The sequence below is a fragment of the Rhipicephalus sanguineus genome, chromosome 4 (genome assembly GCF_013339695.2).
Source record: "Rhipicephalus sanguineus isolate Rsan-2018 chromosome 4, BIME_Rsan_1.4, whole genome shotgun sequence".
NCBI lineage: Eukaryota > Metazoa > Arthropoda > Arachnida > Ixodida > Ixodidae > Rhipicephalus > Rhipicephalus sanguineus.
The window spans coordinates 160,637,597-160,651,873 of NC_051179.1; the positions used below are offsets into that span (position 1 = coordinate 160,637,597).

The 14,277-nt window shown below is 46.3% G+C and overlaps 1 protein-coding gene across 2 annotated transcripts in view; it reads left to right on the forward strand.

Annotated features, from left to right (window-relative positions):
• Positions 1-1,922: 1,922 nt before the first annotated feature.
• The window catches only part of LOC119390864 (evasin P672), a 61,891-nt gene continuing 49,536 nt past the window's right edge, over positions 1,923-14,277 (forward strand). The window contains exon 1 of one of the 2 annotated variants that reach the window (XM_049414967.1): positions 1,923-2,041. The gene's annotated coding sequence lies outside the window, so the exon portion shown is untranslated. Of the gene's footprint in view, positions 2,042-10,078; positions 10,219-14,277 lie in introns of those variants that run through there. The other variant, XM_049414966.1, reaches the window with a different exon arrangement.

The following is a 14,277-nucleotide window of genomic DNA, read 5'->3' on the forward strand; positions in this document are numbered from 1 at the left end:
GTGATGCCCCGATTTAGCCTATCTTCTCGACGTGGTACTGCGGCTTCCGTACGCTGCACGCAACCTCAGATATGCTTCCCGTATTCATGCTTGGTACGTCAACCGAGCGAGACAACCGAGCACGATCCAACTTCTGATGTCCCTGAGCGAGTGGCAACGGAAAGCGGAGGCAAGCGCTACAAACGCAACAAACGATCCAGTTCTCGCGCTTCGTCCGATTTTAAATTCACAAAATAAGAAATAAAAAAAAAGTAAACAAAAGAAGAGTTCCTTTCAGGTAAATCAAATATCTTTACTTGTAAGAATTCGTGAAAGGCAATAAATGCGAACATCCACATCAACCTCACTTCGTTCGACCAGTCCTTAGAATCTCGTGCCTTCGTGGAGTGAGATAGGCTGGTGTGACGTGGAATGCCTGCGGGCGTTCGCGCCTCCAGCTATGAACCTCTGCCTCCCGTGTTGCTGACGAGCAGTGTGGTAGTGTGTGGATGAGCGCATGCGTGGTTACCCCATTATTCGGGAGCGAATAATACGTGCTATTTCTTACCTTTACTGACGACGCTTTGAAGGAGTGCATATCGAGTACCAGGGTCTATGTGCTTGTTGATGTTATGTTTCCGCGGGTTTCACGATACGCTGTCTCCAGATATGTGTTAAATACATCAGCTACCACGACAGTTAAATTGTGATCATGGGCGTCATTCGTCGTGATGAAGATGTGCCACTAGGCGTCAGTGTGGATGCATCTACGTGAAACGGTGCTATAGCTGCCAAACACCAATAGACATTGTCGAAGCTGTCATATATCACTACACAATAAGCGTTACTTCTGTGAGGACACGATTCACTTTCGTGTTATGCTTATTCCTATGAAGGAGGGGTCAGCCATGTCTTTTGCGCAATCCTTTCTTCCTGAAAGAATCCTAAAGCTAGAGAATGTTTTGGCAAGAGAACTAGATAAAGTAGCCTTCAGAGAGGAACGAAGATTTATTTGTAGAAATGCAGGCAGGTCCGCCTGGCCGGCTGCTCTGACCCAGGGAATGGGGACGGGGAGTTGTGAATGATGACAATAAGGTAGGAAGTGCATACATACACCTCTGTCTTTTTAAAGCGTCTCTGTACTCGCGGACAACCTTGCTTGGCAATGAAGCCAAGCCTACAAAGCCGAATTGCGCGAGCGCTAGCGCTGCTGAATGCATTCCCACAATTGCTACCGTGTTTTCTACATGAGCAATGAAAGGAAACTCCTTCATTTTGTACGAGAAGGTCGTATAACGAACTGCTATTCCATATTGCGTATTCTGTTTTTGGCTGCCATTAGCGCTCCCTGACTGGTCATTTCACCTGTCAGTCAAATGACGTGTCGGAACCCCAAAGTTTGGTGACGTCAAATTGTCGAGTACATGCTCATTATGCTAAAATATTCTTGCGACCGGCATTTGCACGCACCGGAGCCACGGGACGAAGATTCAGAGGCAGCGTGAAGAGGCTCAAGGGAAACTTAACGGCGTTTATTTACATGGCGAACATTTCGTTACATTACGACCAATTCGTTTTACATGACGAACATCTTGTTACATGACGAAGATCTCGTTTCTGAATGACGACGATTTCGTGTCCAATGAGCCCGCGGGGGCTCATTTGAAAGGGTCGCTTTTCCCCAGACCCCTAGATCGGGGAATTGCTTCATGTTGGCACGTTCCAATCACGTCACACTCAGCACTAATGAGGGTATCGCCCACGCCCTCCCAGGTCAACGTTTTCGACTGGGGCGTGGCCACCGCACTCTGCACCTGTGGCGCCAAGGGGGTCGTGCCTTGCCATGTGAAGGCCGTAGGGCGATGGGTCACACGAGCCGCGTAGGTTCTTCTCAAGAAGAGCGCCGGTGATAAGGACACGCTCACGAACAGAAGCTTGAAAACGTATAGCAGTTCCACTATTGCGAAATCTGAGAAAGTGTGCAGCTGGGCACCCAGCGATTCCCGTTGGTGCAGTTCCCACGGCTCCGTTTACCAAAGCGTCGATGACGCCAATGTTTGAGGTAAGCGTGTAAGGTTTGACCAGCACCCAGTAAAATCTTGTTAGGCAGATTCGCATACTCGGTGTGTGACATGTGCGCTACCTTTTGCTGCGCTTTATCGACTTCCTGCTTGTTACGGCAGTTCAGATATGCGTCGTCTGCAGCGAGATCCGTCAGATTGTTTCCCTTATCGTATGTAGCGACGCAGCGCCGGCGAAGCGCAGCGGGAGGGGTATCCGCCCGCTCGGGCGAATGCCCCTCCCCCTGCACTCAGCCAAATGTTTCCGAAGCGTCTTTAGCATTTTACGTAATTATTGCCATTACTTCTTGGTTATTTCTGGTAATTATATTAGTGCAGACATTGTCCGTTCGTTCTTTCGAGCATTGCTAGCCTTGTTATCACCTGTACTGAACGCTTTACTGTGAGCGTGATCACACCACATGATACGCATGGATGGACGACAAACAAGACCCCTAAAGTTCTCCTTGCTTAAAAAACGTGTGTATGTCGAAACGTTTCACTTGTATCAGTTGCTGTAATGTGTGTCGTCCGCAAGCAATAAAGTCATGCTTTCCCACAAGCTTTAATTTTTGGATGGCCATTTCGGAACACCGCAAGTGAAAAGCTATCGCCGACGTCTTTGTGATGTTCTGTCTGAAGTCCAAGTTGCATAAGATGCCATCGCTGACAACGTGCAATTCGCTGTGGAATCGAGAGAAAGCACGCGTACGCGCATGCTTCGCTCACTGGTGAGAAGTTGGGAGACTGTGAGTGCCTTGTAAAAATTCGAAGAAAGGGTCACGAGTGCCCTATGCTGCAAATAACCTGCAGTGATTCCGAAGGCTGAGTGAGCTGCGGCTTCGCATGACTCACTTCATCGGCGTCCCCTGACCTTCACACATCTGGTACTTCAGCTCAGGTCAACTAAACAAAGAGAGAAGCAACCCAACGCTTTCGCCCACTTGTTTGCCCTGTTCGTCATCTCAGCGTCGGTAAAGTGTTCGTGGTTATTGAGTGAGGTGAGTGCATAACGCCTTTGTACCAAGCTCAGTGATTTACCCAGTACGCGAAAAGTTCTTGCAAAATATAAAGCGGACAAAACTAGACGCATTTTGTAAATGCTAGAAAAGTTTCTACAGCTATCAGCGCTTCACCTATCTTAACGTAGATCTGGCTTTTCTTGATACAGCATCTTCTAAACCTTCCTGTGGCTGCACATGCCAACTGGTTAGACTTTGATTCATAATTATTTACGTGTGCAATCTGTTTCTTTGAAACAGAACAATCATTTGAGGACAGCACTGTGATGTGGTTCTTCGTTTTGGCTGTGTTTCTTTTACGCTGCTCTATAGTCTGCTATGAGCCTGCTAAACTGCTGCGTACCACACCAGGAAAGGGCACCTTGTTTACGGGAAGTTCTTTTTCGTGAGGCTGAACTTAACTATAGAAGATGCTGCAGGAACAAACGTTAGCTAGGAGTTCATTGTCCTTTTCGTCACTACCGAAAGAATCAATGACCCCATGGTTTACGGATGTTCTACCTTTAAAATAAAAACTACGTAGTCCAATATAGTTCTACCTTTAATAGTTCTGCATTTTGTATATTTCTACTTAGTAGTTCTACCTTTACAGTAACAACTGCATCACACAAAAATAAAAGGTCAGAGTGTACTTCCAGGCGTGCATTGGACTTTCCGGGTTCACACTATAACGTAGTTTTGCCCGCATTGTCTCTACTTCTCATATATTTCCGATTAAATACGCTTTAAAACCAATCGTAGTGTATCGCTTACAAGGCATTCTGAATTTTGTTTCTTTGAAACACTCAGAAACAAACTTTTTTAGGGGAAACTGTTGTTTTGCACTTTTAATAATTATAACAAGACTCAACGTTTTCATTGCGTCAAAGCAGAGCAGCGTTGGGATATGTAAATGACGTATTTTTTATTTAATGAATGCGAAGCATTTCTTATCGAATCTTTGGCATTTTGAGCATTTCCATGTACGTATCTATCTATCTGTATAGCCGCCTACTTCTGGGTGCAAGGTAAGTGTGAAGAAAGAAAAGTGGACAAAAAGATAGGTTGCCGCGGGCAGGGACCGAACCTGCGACCTTCGAATAACACGTCCGATGCTCTACCAACTCAGCTTCCGCGGCGGCCATCCGCCCGTCCACGTTATCGGGTGTATATGTACATTTAGGATGACTGCCAGTTGGGCGTGTTGGTATAGGTTCATGATGAAACAAGCGCAAAATATACGAAGACTCAGAAAGGACACAGGACGAAGCGCTTACTAGCAATTGAAAATTTATTTTGGAAAGAACAATCTAATATATGCATAACATGCATCCTTGTCGCCACACACCACCCTTGTTATCACAGAGTGAATCAACAAAACACCACTACGATAACCCATCGCATATACCAAGTAAACACCAAGCATACACCAAGAAAAGACACTTTGGTGCGAATATTGCTCACCCCTGGTGGCCCTCTATCTGGTTGTGCAGCACATTGCCGTCACAAAACCAGCTCATTCCCGTCAGTGCCGCGCATTTCCATTTTGCGACGCTGGGACACACTGATTAACGGGTTCCGCTCTAACGAGCTGATCCCTGCTACCGCGAGGGAGTAACTGTTGTAACCGGACGCTGGGCATTAAACTGTAGAGAAGATATTGTGAATACACGTTTGCCTCGGGGACGTCTTCAACATAACTGGGTTATAGTTTCACGGGGTCCTGACGTCGACGGAAGCAGCAGTCAAGCTCGCTCAGCATGTGCTCTAGCTCAGCAACGAAACGAAATATCTAGATCAACGGATGATAACGGCGTTCGCTTATCCTCCTCCCCCCCGCCCCCTGCGAGGAAAACAGTGTCGTCACTGAGGGCGTTTCCGCAGTGAATGGCAGACGCGCTTTTTGGTGCGTCGGTTTCGGTATCGCCAGCAAAATTAGCCAGATTTCATCGCTCCGCGGTGATTACCAGTGGCCGCCTTTCAAAAATTTCAGAGTGGCTATGGGCTATTCTCAGCAACTGCTTCCATTCGCCCATTTGACTCGACCACTTATTTCCACTGGTTAAAAAGTTAATCTTCTTAATTTTTATAATTACTGCCGTAATTAATGTTTGTACGCATCTCAAAATGCCCTCTCCCACAGTAAAGGTAACGCCGCAGGTAGCACGCAGATACCTCCTTTCTGTGATTTAAAAAAAAAATACTGGACACATTTCTTGAAACACCCTGTATATTACGATGTTCCTAACGCGTACGCGGTACTCACTGCAGTTGGACACGCCTCGCCGTTAAGGTGAAAAGCTCGACACTTTCGACGTAGGGATGGTAAAATCGATGAACGATTAATCGATTAATCGATTAAAGGTCTACAATTAATCGATTAATTATAATCTATTTGTGCCTTTCGATTAATCGAATTAATCGATTAAAACTATTCGATTAATCGATTACGGCATCCCCCACTCCCGCCCCCATCCTCGCCCCTTGGCCGGAGCGCATGACTGCGAGGCGCGCTATCCTGAGACGCAGACCCTGAACGCTATCCTTAGACGCAGGAAATTGCAAAGCCGAATACAACTACTTTTTCTGCTTCTATTTGGGATGCCGTCGATCGCGCACTTCTACGCAATTGCGTTGCACTGGAGTACGATCCGATGAACTAAATGCCTTCTCAGTTCAAGACATACTATAGTAACCCTGTAGTCGATCGCCGCACCAATCCGAACCCACTTGAGACTTGGCACAGCATGCGAACTGGCCTAGATCATGTGTTTGACGTTGCAATGGAGTATTTGCCAATTCCTACAACGTCAGTAGCATCCGAGCGCCTTTTTTCGCATGCTGGATGTGTGGCGACCCAAAGGAGGTGTCGGTTGTCGCCCGAGCATCTCGGGCAACTGACATTTCTTCGCTCAGTAGAAAAAAGCATGTGGTTCGGAGCAGCAACCCCATGAAACAAAACAAAAGGGGACTGTTGAGAAAGTAAGCAGCATGTGGATTCGCCAACTTTCAAAACAGAAGTTTATTCTTTTCTGTAAATTTCACAAGTGCCAGCGCATCGTCTTGTTGCTTATTTTGTTCGTGTTTGTTTTTTGCCGCGCTGTTTCATCGTGTTGCCGCATAAACGCATGTCTTCTTACATTTGATAAACGAGTAGTTTTCGTCAAGTGTCAATCGGAACTTTCTTTGTATTTTATTCAACCCTCAGATTTTACTCGTTTCTTGTGTAAGTGCGGCATTGTAATTTGCGCTGCTTATTTGCTTATTTGCTCACTGGTTCTTAGTGCCGTTCACTTTTACTCTTTAGCAAATAAAATATTGTTTACCAATGAAACAGAGAGAGAAAATGTATTATAAGGCAGAGATGGTGGCCTGAGCTAGTAGGCCCCTGCCTGCTACTCTGCACCGGGGGAAACGCAACGGGGCAAAAAGAGTGATGAAGTACGATGATGGGGAGATGATTAGGTAATCCGTATATACATAATAAGATACGTTTGCTAGCGTAAAGAGGACAACGATGCTAGTAACCATCTTTTATTTGCTGTATACCAACTAGCCAAACTGTCCGTCTTATAGGGTATATATACCATTTTCATAATTGTTGAGCTAACTTTCCTGCGATGCAGTTAGCCCAATTAATGGCAGCTAGTCACTTCTTCAAACAGAGTGTTCAAGCGCGGTTTCCTTGCGCTGGGACGCGGAAAGTGTAAACTCGGCTCTCTTGACACGAACACGCATAGACAAACGCCAGCACGTGCAACTACGACCTCGTCTTCTCTTGAAGCACGAAAGTTGCTGCCATTAGTTGAGAGAAAATGTAGTGCAGGAATGCGCACTCGCGAATTGTGAAAAGGCCCTTATAGACCCTTTGTGTAATCGGCAACTTTACGCGTCGGTTTACCGAACGTCTAGCATCCAGTGCATTACTATTGAAGAAGTGACCTTGTAGCACTTAGTAATACTGTATGGTCGCATATTTAGGGAGAAATACAGCTTTCAGCTAGAGGCCCCTGTCTTCTGCTGTGACAAGAAAGGACAGTCGCGCAATTTATGTTGTAATGTTTGGTACACTAGATAGCGCTCACAGTTCAGGATGTACGCACAATTGAAAAGGTGTGAGTGGCGCCGTGTTACGGCAAAGATCAGGTGGAACCTGCGGAGTATACTGGCGCAGCTGCTGTTTTTTCTAGCCGGGAGGCAGAAACTTAATATTTATATTTATTTATTTGATTCGCGTACATACAAGCACAAGGACACAGAGAAAAGAGGGAGAGATCAAGCTGGCAACTGCCACCAGAAGGGGCACAACGCCTGCCTGCTCTTTCGGGAGGAGGGAAGAGACAGAGGAAAGGAAGCTAGGAGGAGAAAAAGAGGAAAGGAGATATACACACACACACACACACACACACACACACACACACACACACACACACACACACACACACACACACACACACACACACACACACACACACACACATACACACACACAAAGCGCTTATAAACGGGGGTGGCCAGATCTGTTTGGTCCAGCCAGCAGAGCTCGATGGGCCTGGTCACGTCGAGATGCACAACCTCTCGGAAAGAGGTAATCGTCGATGGTCGCGCATTTAAATCCGAGGAATTTATATTCCTTAATCAGCAAAGCCCGCTGCGTAGCAAACGCGGGACAGTATTATAAGATGCTCAAGTGTTTCACAGGAGCCACAAGCTGCACACGACGGACTGTTCACACGTCCTTGACGATATAAGCGTTCGCGCACCAATACTGAGCTGACTCTTAGTTTATATAACAGTGCTCTGGAACGACGAGGCAAGCCACGACCACGAACACGGGGAGGGAACGATCCGTTCCCGACACGCTGGTCTTGGTGCTGCTTTAGGAGGTGGCGGCGTATAAGCAGACGAGCGTTGTCCATCATAGACGAAATTTCCGGGCAGTCACAGTCATCATGATTACATGTCACTCTGTTTCCCGCAATAATAATTAGGACTAACAGACAATAATGCCAAGGAAAGTATAGAGGATGTTATTTGTAATAATTGGGATATCAGTGTGAAGAAAATAAAGTGGACGAAAAGATAACTTGCCGCCAGCAGGGCCGAACTTGCGACCTTCGAATAACGCGTCCGATGCTCTACCACTGAGCTACGGCGGCGGTCATACCCCGTCCACTTCATAGCGTACACATGTGCGTTTAAACCTAGGAGTGTTAGTCAGCGCCGATCACAGCCATGGCGGCGAGTGTGGAACACTCTTTTTCTGCCTTTTGGCGTCACGTAGCAAGTGACCTTTTTTTTACGAGCTGGCAGCTGACCAATAATCCCTCGCATACTACCTGAAGGCACCAAGTCTTCCAGAACGAGACCCTCGCTATGAATGAGGAAAAGGTAACTTTTAAGGGCTCGTTTTTCTTTGTCATACACCCTTAACCTCCCCTATACTTTCCTTCGCGTTATTGTCTGTTAGTTCTAATCAATATTGTGTCCAACAAAGAAAAATGAGCCCCTAAAAGTAATTCGAAGGTCGCAGGTTTGGTCCCTTCCGGCGACAAGTTATCTTTCCGTCCACTTCACTTTCTTCAGATTTATATCCCAATTATTACAAATAACACCCCCTATACTTTTTCTTGGCAATATTGTCTCTTAGTTCTAATTAATATTATGTCTAACAAAGAAAAACGAGCCCCTAAATGTCTTATTTCCTTCTATTTCCCGAAGTTGCCTGTACAGATGGTCTGTTTGAGGCCAGTATATTTCTGTGTAATCTGCATAGGTGAGCTCAAGAAAAAGATCGCGTCAGTCCGCAATTATAGTATTATGTAAGGCTTCCACAATATCTAACCGACAAACCGAGAAAAGATGACTTGCTTACTAGAGCGAGCGTCTTATTTAATTTCTCCTCGTCTCTCTTTTACCTTTCTCGGGATTCCCTCACCCTCCGCCACACTGCATGTTTCAACTGCGACTTTCCAACCAGTGTGGTCCCCGAAAGCGCCTCCGGTTTCGATGAGCTCGAGTAGGCAGGCTTCGAGAAAATGCGACCTGCTGCCGAATAGTTCAGGGATGATAGCCACAGATGCTTGAATCCGCGACATCAACCAACGACGACGGGCCCCTTGTGTCCAGTGTGTGAAAGTGTGAATTTTCGCACACTGCACACAAGGGGCCCGTCGTCGACACTTTCAAAAGTGGGAATTTTGGATCGTCAGCGCGTCTAATGAAAAGATTTTGGCCCATACTAAACAAGAACGATGCCTCTCAAACAAAGAGATATCGGTTTTAAAACACCCATTAAAAATGTCGATTAATCGATTAATCGATTAAAAGGGTCCACCGAAAGCAATTAATCGACTAAAGGCTAAATCGATTAACGATTAACGATTAATCGATTAAAAATTTTGATCGACCATCCCTATTTCGACGGCGCGCGTTGGTGCGGCCGCCGCCGTGCACTCTTTCCTCTCGTTTCTGTTTGCTGTTTTCGTGGTTTGCCTACATCTGCGATAACGTTTGACGATATAACATAATCGAGTGAGTGTACCTGACTGTGGGAGCTATGTGCGGTAATTCTAACATATTACATGTCTGATCTCGACGTGGACGGCGTCTGCGCTCTGGGTGTCGTTCGGGCGCTCGTACTCGCATATGTTTTTCTGATTATTTAGGATCAGTTGCGTTTGTAAAACACGCGGTCAGTAACCACTCAAGACCTGCTCCTTACTGCCGGAGGATGCGCTTGGGGGTCGGAATATGCCGCCGCAAAGCCGGGCTTATTCTGAAAGCAAATTTTGAAGCGATTTCTCAGAAAAGAAGGCCTTCATTCGTGCATAGCCAGTGCCTATTGCGAAACGAGGTTCCCGCCTCCTTTTACGTGACATTTTCTTTTCGTTGCGAAGTTATTTAAAACGAAACACGTGTCAGATGTGTGTACAGTAACGGTGTGTTGAACAAAGGGTGGTTTTAAATGCAAATAATCAGTGCGTGCGTTGGTTATTCCCAGAATCCCAGATCGCTTCTCCCGCCTCTTCACTGCAGTTGACAGCCACACTCGGGGAAACGCTATGGTCAGGCGCCTCACCACTCGTGATGGGAAAATCAACAGCGGCGTTCACCCTGTCAACGAAGCGGCAGGTCCTACATTTCCTTTGGTTGGACACAACGACGTAGGAAACGAGGTGAGTGGCACCCACGCAAACGAGGTTAAACCAATTTCGTTTGTTGTTTAAAAGAGGCTCACATTATCTTGAGCCGCAAGTTTGTCGCCAAGTGACGTTACAAAGGGTACTATTTGCAAGTTGTGGTTTACACAATTATTGGCGAAACACTCAGTTCCTTGCCATGCCTGTTTCCACAGCGTGCAATACGCTGTGGAACCCAGAGAAAGCATGCGTATGCGCATACTTCGCGCACTGGTGATAAGTTGGGAGACTGAGTGTGGCTCCTAAAAATTCGGAGAAGGGTTCGGGAGTGCGCTATACTGCAAATAATCTGCAGCGCTTCCAAAGGCTGAGTGAGCCTGCAGCTTCGCTGGCATCCGCTGACCTCCGCGCACGTGGTACTTCAGCTCAGGTCAACTAAACAAAGGGAGAAGCAATCCAACGCTTTCGTTGACTTGTTTGCCCTGTTCGTCATGTTAGCGTCGGTAAACAATATGTTCGCGGTTATTGAATGAGATGTGTGCGTATACTGTTTGCACTGAGCTCATTGGTTTACCCAGTAGGCGAATGTTTTTTTCCAAAATATAAAGCGGACAAAACCAGGAGTCTTTTGTAATTGTTTGAACAGTTGCTACCGCTATCAGCGCTTAACCTAGCTTTGGCTCTTCTTGATACAGCATATACAAAACGTTCCTGTGATAGCATATGCGAGGTGTTTGGACTTTGATTCATAATTATCCACGCATTCAATTAATCTCATTGAAATAAAACTATCATTTCAGTGGCAGCAAATTGATGTGTTTCTTCATTTTGGCCGTGTTTCTTTTACGCTCCTCTATAGTCTGCGATGACCCCGCTAAACTGCTGCGCACGTCACCGGGAAAGGGCACCTTGTTTACGGAAATTTCTTTTTCCTGAAACTGAACTATAGACGACGCTGCAGGAACAAACGTTAGCTACGAGTTCATTGTGATGTTCGTCACTACCGGAAGAATCCATGACCCCATGATTTACGAACATTCCACCTTGAAAGTAACAAGTATGTAGTTCTAATATAGTGCTGCTTTTATTATAGTTTTTAAGTATTAGCCCTACCTTTAAAGTAACAAATACATCGCACAAAAATAAATGATCCGAGTGTATTTCCAGGTGTGTATGCACTTTCCAGGCTCCAACTACAAGGTAGTTTTGCGAACGCTGTCCCTACATCTGAGGTATTTGCGATTAAATACGCTGTAAAAACCAATGCTTATGTAACGGTTACAAGACATTAAGAATTTTTTTGTTTGGAACACTCGGAAAGACACTGTTGTAAGGAAAAGTAATTTCTCACTTTTCATAATTACAACAAAACGCAATGTTACATTACTTCAAAGCAGAGGGCTGTTATGTGTAACTCAAGTATTTATTTATGTATTTATTTTTTTTATATATCCTACTCCTAAGGGCCTCCGAAGGCATCGCTTATAAATATCTTAAGTGTTATTCTATTGCCACATTTAATGTAATAGAATTAATCGATTAAACACTTTCGATTAATTGATTTAAAGACATTGACAGGAGTGACGCGAAAATTCTGAGGTTGTATTCGAATGCTGAGCAAGAGCGACGCCAGCGATGCGCGGCAAGTGCTTAGTGCTCGAGTAGGAGCGGCTGCCTGGTGACGACTGTTTCGTTTAGTCCCAAAGTAATGCCGTAGCCATCCTAGTCAAGTGCGTGCGCTCTCCCTCCGCTATGCATATGCATTGCGTCGCGTAGCCAGCCTTTGAAAACGAATTCTCTATCAAAACTTTTTTTTTTGCGCATTTTCCCTCATTGTATCGTCGAAAACCGTATTATTAAGAAATGTTTATTCGGCGGTGCTTGTCCGCCTTGCAGAGCAGGAACACTAAAAGGTAGCACGCGCTCTGGTGCGGGGATGCGTGCTGGGCCAATACTTTCTCGCTCCAATCGTACTGCGGAATCCTTTGTGGGGCTGGTATAACACGTCAAGAATGGCAAGTTGTAGATGCGGCCGCAATTCTAGGCGTGTTACAAGTCAGTAGTGGACAGTGGCGCGTAACCGAGCTATGAAAACGAGGCTATGAAAAATTTGCGTTAATACGTAGTCGTGCATAGCCGGAGGTGGGAGTTTATGGAGATTACCCCCCCCCCCCCCCCCACTCCCGGAAATATTTTTGTTACTCTCATGTCCCGCCGACCAAAGCAGCCACCTGCACCGCAAATCATCCCGGATATTTTTTAAATCCCTTTTTCACAGTCGAAAAGACACTATGGTGCGAATATTGCTCGCCCCTGGCGGTACTCTATCTCGCTGTGCAACGCAGTGCTGTCAAAAAACCTTGTTAGAAAACCAGCGCATTCCCGTCAGTGCCACGCATTGCCATTTTGCGACGCTGCTACACGCTAAATAACGGGTTCCCCTCTAACAAGCTGATCCCTGCTACCGCGAAGGAGTAACTATTGTTGTAACTGGACGCTCGTCATTAAGCTGTAGAGACGGTATTGTGAATACACGTCTTCAAAATGAGAGGATTATATTGTCATGGGGTCGTGACATCGGCACCAGTCGGCGTGTCCAAGACGATACTGTTTATTAGGCCGAATTTATGGACTGGAAACGAGAAGTCAACTTACAACTATACACGCTTACACTGATCGCGGCGAGCAGAGCGTCAGCCTTCGATAATCCGTTCTGCGGTAAGGCGCGTCCACAATTATACATGCGGCATCGAACATTCCCGCCTTATCGCTCGTGGCGGCGTTAGTTCCAGAAAGACTCAGCTCTTCCTATGATAATCTGGAACAGGTGATCCTAAAATAATTCCAGAATAGACTCAGTTGATTCTAAGATAGTTCCAGAATAGACTCAGTTGTTCGCGTTTAAGTGCTCAAGCTTAACAGATGATCGTAAAATAATCTGGAAGGTTCGCAGACATTCTGGCGCGGTATGCGCAAGGCTGTAGTAACACGTGTAAGGTGGCAGTAACACAAGCATAGAAAAAAAGGAGCGCGTGTGGCAATATATTTGTAGTGGGCGAAAATTGAGGGTGGTCATCTTTAAGGGCTGGCCAGGGATGCTTTGATCTCTTGCCTCTGTGCCTGCAGCGGGGAGTCGTCTGCGACAGAGAACCTGTAATGTTGTTTTCTGGCTTCACATATTGAATTCTTTTGCATGTGTTCATTCGCCGTCGCCTCTCACTAGCGTCGTTTTAGGGGCGAAGCACCTTAGGGTCTCGGCTTGTCGGCGGTGCATCGTGGTCCGCTGTCGCCGCTTGCATCGTCGTGTCCTGTCCATTTCCTTGAACGCAAGACAAGACGCCACCGCCTCAGCGCTCGCCGTGTGACGAGAGAGAGAGCGAACGGCGGGCGTTGGCTATGCAAGCGCGCTTTCTGCGATGAACGGTGAACTACCAGATCGGAAGGAACGAGAACGCGCCCTCGCCCGCGAGAGACAACGCCGACGCAGGCGGCGTCTCCTAGCGAGATTAGTGACTGAAAAAACCGACTGCTCGCGCTCAACAACCGTTCACCGGCCACCCCGTATATATATGACCTGCAATGTAGGGTCGCTGGCAGATGTCTCTTGTGTGTAAATGAACAGTAAGATTCGCAGCGCGCGCGTTAACTGAAAGCTGACTGCGGGTCTCTGTGTCTAATCTTCTTTTTCTCTCATTGCCCATTAATAGTGATTTTTCTGAGGGAAACACCGGCGCACACTGCATGTTACGCCCCTCCACAGGTTTCACGTTACAGGAGGTGAAACACCCTTCCCTACATGCTTCGCCCCTTCCTAAATTTTGTTTCTTATATCTTGTTAACCAGTTCATTAAGAATTTTCAGTGGCTTAGCTCGGCTACTCCAGGATATACGTAGCGTTAGCAAAGGTTCAGCTGATTATTCTGAGTTTTCCAGATTGTCTAGGATTAGCTTCATTGTGATGCTTACTGCTGCTCCAATGACACACACACGGTATTCGTATTATATGGCACATGCATATTTATTTTTGCTCAACGTCAGGTTGCTTCTTCATTCTTCATACGTTGAACCGCTAATTGCCAGGCAACTACTTCGGGA